The 6,198-nt window shown below is 36.4% G+C and overlaps 1 long non-coding RNA gene across 1 annotated transcript in view; it reads right to left on the reverse strand.

Annotated features, from left to right (window-relative positions):
* Positions 1-5,976, reverse strand: part of LOC145683722 (uncharacterized) — a 255,564-nt gene extending 249,588 nt beyond the window's left edge. Inside the window, exon 1 of the long non-coding RNA XR_014131172.1 lies at positions 5,757-5,976. This is a non-coding gene — a long non-coding RNA (uncharacterized LOC145683722). The remainder of the gene's footprint in view (positions 1-5,756) is intronic.
* Positions 5,977-6,198: the final 222 nt, after the last annotated feature.

Consider the following 6,198-nt stretch of genomic DNA (forward strand, 5'->3'; position numbering starts at 1 on the left):
CTCCCATCTACGCTTAGGTCTTCGTAATGATCTTTTTCCAATCGAGTTTCCAATTAAAACTTTGAAAGCGTTCCTGTTTTCTTCCATTCTAGCTACATGACCTGCCCACCTGAGCCTCCTAGATTTAATGATCTTAATAATGTCAGGTGAGAGGTATAATGCAGTTTGTCGTTATGAAGTTTCCGCCATCCCCCATTTCCGTATCTCATTGACACCGAATATTGGCCTTAGAAGGTTTAATTTTCAAACACTTTCAGTCTGCGTTCTTCCCACAAAGTAAGTGACCATGTTTCGCAACTATACAGCACAACAGGCATACTATTTTAAGCTTCAAAATTTTCGACAAAATTTGCGAGAACAAAAGAGTTTGGATTGAATAATAATACGGAATTTTCTGTTTTTAGTCCACATTTAATTTCTGTCTAGTTAATGCATATGTCCATCTGTATGTGAAATCCTCATTAAGACTTACACGGAAAGTATTATAAAACATACATTTCAGTTACACGTTTGCTGCAAGATGTTACATAGGGCTGTACGCCAAGTCCAAAAACTACAGAATTTACGCATGTAACGTACGATTTATACGTACGCCACAGACGTTTTTTTCCCCTCTCTGTCTACTTTCATTTTAGAAGTAAGAGGTCTTGCCTCTCACCCCTTAGAAAAATCTAGTTACGCCAATACCAATTTATTTCATAACAATTCACTTAAATTGAGGGCCATAAAACTGAAAAAAAAAAATCTTTTCAGATAAATGACAGAATTAAATTTTTAATTATGAATAAAGTCTCTTCTTTCCCTAGTCATTTGTAGACAGAAAAGACTTTGGTAACATGAATAAATACAGTGTCATATTTTATGATTTAATTTAAAAGTTACGCTTAGGAGCAACTGTGAAATATAGTGCAAAAGCATCATGATTCAGGGATATTATCACTTAATTACTCTTAAAGATATAGCAATTAATTTGTGCTTTCTTTTTTTTCTCCTTATTTTTATTGTGCAGCAAACACTGAATAGTTTCCTAGAATTTTCAATGTCGACACTCTGAACACGAACAGCAACTAACCGCTAATTTGCTGGTAAATTGAATGCACTCTGAGTTTTTCTTTTTTTCCTATCTTTTTTTCCACGAACGCCAGACACAAATGTGATTTAATGGCTGCTTAATAATTAGTTTGAGAGATATAGGTACAAATTTCATAATTAATGTTAAGTTTTTTCTTAAATAAAAGTGTTTTTGAAAAGGATATAAATATAACATAACAGTTTTAATAGAATGTTACTGGATCGTTATTATGTGTATTTTGCTCAGAAATAAGATTAAAAAAAGAAAAAAATCTAGTGTAAACGTGTGTTCCACCTTCTGCCGTCATAAATTGTGATTTTCATTTGTTTATTTCACTAAGACTGCTGGATCAAATTATCTGCCTCGTAGCTGTTACGTAGTCGTAAGTTTACTGCACTCTTATTCTTAACGATGATAGGAAACACGATGGCAGCTCTTAAAGGAAGTCACTTGGGTAAAATTTTAAATTTTATTCTGTAGAATCTAAGGGAAGTACAATTACCAAATGTACTGGCTCTTCTATACAGCTTTATGAAGTTATATGAAACTTTTTTTATCGATTACATTTTAATTTTTACCATATCACTAACAGAATACCCGTTTTTCGCACAGGGAGAATACGTTTTTTGGGAATGCGGTGTAGAATCCACATTGCGTACGATCCAAACTGCGTAGGATCAACAAATTCAGCTCAAAACCTGTTTGGGCCCTACGCAGTGTGGATTCTACGCAGTGTGGATCCTACGCAGTATGAATCCTATGCAGTTTTGTTCCTACGCAGTTTTGACGCTACGCAGTTTCGGTCGTATACAGTTTTGATCCTACTCCGGTTTTTCCCTATATAACTTCAAAAAATTATTATTACTTAATATTCTGTGATTATAAAATAATTGTTTTTTTTTTTTTTATTGTTCGATCATATGACCTTACCTGTTTTGGATCCTACGCCGGTTTAAGTTTGGATCGTACGCAGTTTGGATCGTACGCAGTGTGGATCCTACGCATGTAACCCTAATTTTCGAGATAAAGGGCTGAATTTAAAGTGTCACTGTTAATTTCAGTGACCCCGAAAAACTGTGGATTCGACACTAATATCGGTCATTTTCGATCATTTTTAAATACTTCCCCCTTCTCCCTTCCTTAAGTTGTACCGTCAAAATGAAATGACAAAAACCATCCTGGGCCTGAACCTCATCTACGTTGAAGATTTGATGGAGATCGGTCGGGTGGTTCAACAGTTATTAAGTCACAAACAGAGTCACTTATATATATGTGGGGAAACAATATTATATTAGCACTGGCGTCTCTGGCATGTAAAATTTCGGGAGGACATCAAAGAAAGTAATTTAAATGGTAGTACCTAGCCCCAACCTACTTATTATCTTCGTTTTTGTTTGTCATCTTTCTGCTTACCTTCACGGACCCCTTAAGGTATAACTGTTATAATCGTTTCACAGCCTGAACATTATATTACAAATAAATATAATTATTATTTATATGTTATTCTATCGTTAGTAAATAAATAAAATTAAAAGAAAATATTGAATATTTTGTAGTACAAGATATTGCGGGGGGGACGAGTCCCCCTCGTCCCCCCGCCAGAGACGCCCATGTATAATGAGAATCCAGACAAACAAGATTGTTAGAATATGAAGCTGAGTGACCGATCAGCACATTTATTATTATTATTATTATTATTATTATTATTATTATTATTATTATTATTATTATTATTATTATTATTATTATTATTATTCATACGTCCCAGAGATTGGTTTGTGCGTGTTTGTAGACAGTGTTTTTCTATCTTTAATGTCTTACTTGTCCTCGATGTATCAAGGGCGCACCTACAGGAAGGAGGGGGGTCCACCGGGTGCAGACCACCCACAAAAAACTTCCTATCTCAACATATATTTATATACATTCTTAATAAAGCTATAATTGCTTAACAGGGAAATGATAGATGCAGCATGAAAATTTGATCTTATACGTCATTTGTATTTTTTTCTCTTGTAGAAACAATCTAGGGGTGCACGATCGCTCAGTGGTAGAGCACCCCTACTGCTGGTGTGTGGTATCCCTGGTTCGATCCCCGCAAAAGTAAGTTTGTGGTGGACAATATCGTGTCCGTGGGTTATCTCCGTTTCCTCCCACTTTCTCATTCTACAAATTCTTTTATCATCATTCACTTGCCTTAATCATTGTCTCCTTTAGCTTAAAGGGCAATAATTGTGGGACGTTAAACTGAAAACAATTTAGTTCTATCATTTCTTTCTGAAAATATAGGTGGAAGTATTTTACAATTACTTATCGTCTTTTCGAGTATGGAATAAAACCCGTTCAATACTACATAGACGTAGTTGTTTGCAGTATTGGAACCCCCCAGAGCTGGGACCCCTCCAAACAAAAATTTTTGATTTCGCGCCTGCCTTGGATTAATGTTAAAAACAGCAGACAATACTTTTGTTTTATCATAGATATATATAAACTACATGTTTTTGCAGAAACTCAAGATGATGATTCTTTGAGTATATGTTAGAAACAAGTGAATAAAATGCAACAATAATTATAATGTTATATTAGGATTGCGGAGGCGCAGTGGTAGTGTGTTCATCTGTGGTGCGAGGGGTCCCTGGTTCGAACCCATGCCACGTGAGTTTGTGCTGGACAGCCTTCTGTTCGAGGGTCTTTCCGGAGTTCTTCCTCATTTGATCAGTTCTTTCATAATCATTCACTTTCATTAAACATTCGCCTTTTTTTGGCCTTCAGGGCAGAAACGTTGGACGTAAAGTAATAAATTCCATTTCGTTTCATTTTACAGTATTATAAACAATGTGAGTTAACGTACTAGCCAGGGACGTACGCAGGAATTTATTTCGGGAGGGGTCTAAAGCGTTTTGGGGGATCCAAATACAATTTGAGGCTAAATTATATGAAAATTTCTAATATTGTCCCTAAAAGTAGACTACATTTACAAAAAAAAGTCGGAATTTCGGGAGAAGGGGGTACGGACCTCCAGGCCCCACCCCGTACGCCCCTGGTACTAGCCAGGATACCCTCGAGGTTATCGAAGTCAAGCATCACTAGGTATGTTGAGGAACTAGATTAACCGAAATTTATTACGATATCAATTACAATGTTTATCGTGGACGACCTTACATACTGGATGAAGTAAGTTGATCGTAGTTTACACAAAGCGATTTTGTGTTGCATATGTACTATGTATAGACCTATTTAAAGTAGGGATGGCCAGAACCGGTTCCTGGTGGAACCGGTTTTCGGGTCTGAACGGATCCGGTTCAAGAAGATCCTGTTCCAGAACCGGTTTTTCGGATCCAGGTCTGGAACCGGCTCTTCGGATCCAGGTCTGGAACCGGTTCCCAAGATCCGGTTCTGGAACCGGCTTTTCGGATCCAGGTCCGGAACCGGTTCTGAAAAACGGATCTCTGAGAACCGGTTCCGCAGGAACCGGAACTTTGTGGCCATCCTTGAGTTGCCACGTTAGAAGAACTTGTAGCTGCCATAAAAAAAAAAAAAAAAAAAAAAATGAAACCCTAACATATTTCACCATGTACACACAGTCTTGAGAGGGCCATAAAACATTTTTTTCCATCTTGCAAGGAGTTGAACAGTATGCAACATTCTGGTACGTCTTGCTTGCTACCTGCTATCGCCCTCCCGCTGACATAAAGGAAAAAAACAGTTTTGCCGCTTCCGAAACAACGGACTCTTTTAGATAGGGAGGGAAGTGCGCCAAAATACACGTTTTTAATGAGGAGGTTCACTGTTTGTCCACTAGAGTGCAGTGCTGCATGTGTGGAGAAACCTTTCTTGCTTTCAAGAAGTTCTAACATGTAAAGAATAAATAGAAAGATCGGGTTGCAAGTTTTTTTTTTTTTTTTTTTTTTAATGACAGCTACAAAATTCATTTAACGTGGCTATATGGCCTCATACTGATTCTGTATCTCTTTCCCTCTCTGCGTTTTTGCTTTCTTTTCTTTTCTATTTTCTTTCTTTTTTTTTATCTGTTTCCTGTACCCTCTCTAAAATTATACGCATGTGAAATTACACACGTTTTTGAATTTGTTCGCCTCAAATAAGAACTACCACTTGAAATATGTTTCACCTTTGGACATTTCTTCTCTGTTAAACGTTAATAATAACGTTTTATTTAATAACGAAAATTCAAATTATACTATATACAATATTTATGAACATAAAAAATTCCAAGCTTACACTTAAAAAAAAAAAAAAAGGTTTTGGTCAGATTGACCAAACAATAGGTGCTGCTGATCAAATCGTTTGGTCAATATAGCGCCAACCAAACGTTTGGTCACCAGCACGAAATCATTTGGTTACGATTTGTTTGGTTGCAGGAACCTAGTATTTGGTTGCCAGTGCCAAATATGCATTTGGTAATTTTGACCAAATAATGTCCAAATAAATAGGATTTGGTTGGGAATACCAAACATTTGGTTAAAATTATCCAGGTTTGGTTCTTGAAACGAAATAATTTGATTGTAAATACTACACCCTTTTAAAGCGGTAATACATATCGATGCGCAGCTGGAGCGTATATTGTAAAGTTTAGCCAGGACGTATTTGTTACTCCAAATTTACAGCCAATAAAATAACTAATACACATTAACTAATAGTAAAGTCATATATACGAAAATAAGCTTACCTCGAAACGCATCGATTAGCTGCGGTAAATCGGAGCTTCCTAATGTGTTGCACATGTAGAGATCCATTGTGTGGCTGGCAAGTGACAATTACTTTGACACTTCACATTACTATGCCTTCGGTATTAAAAGTTTGATAGTGCACACAAAAGTCTATTTCACACACGTCCTTGGAATTCCAAGCGCTGTAAAATTGTGATTATTAGTTAAAAGTGTTCTCTTTTTCCAGTAAAAACACCCACTTTTATACGCTCAAACCGCGATCCACAGTTTCATAACCGCAATGTTTACCCAGAATGCCAGTAGATTCACGTGACCTTGTAACTAAAGATTTTGGTCAGGAAAATTAAATCTTTACCAAATCACTTAAAATTTGGTTCGCATAACAAAATTAATCAACCAAATATTCTGACCAAAAAATATTAGGTCTTATGCAGTCGTTCT

Source organism: Thermobia domestica, chromosome 1 (assembly GCF_964235325.1).
Source record: "Thermobia domestica chromosome 1, izTheDome1.hap1.1, whole genome shotgun sequence".
Taxonomy (NCBI): domain Eukaryota; kingdom Metazoa; phylum Arthropoda; class Insecta; order Zygentoma; family Lepismatidae; genus Thermobia; species Thermobia domestica.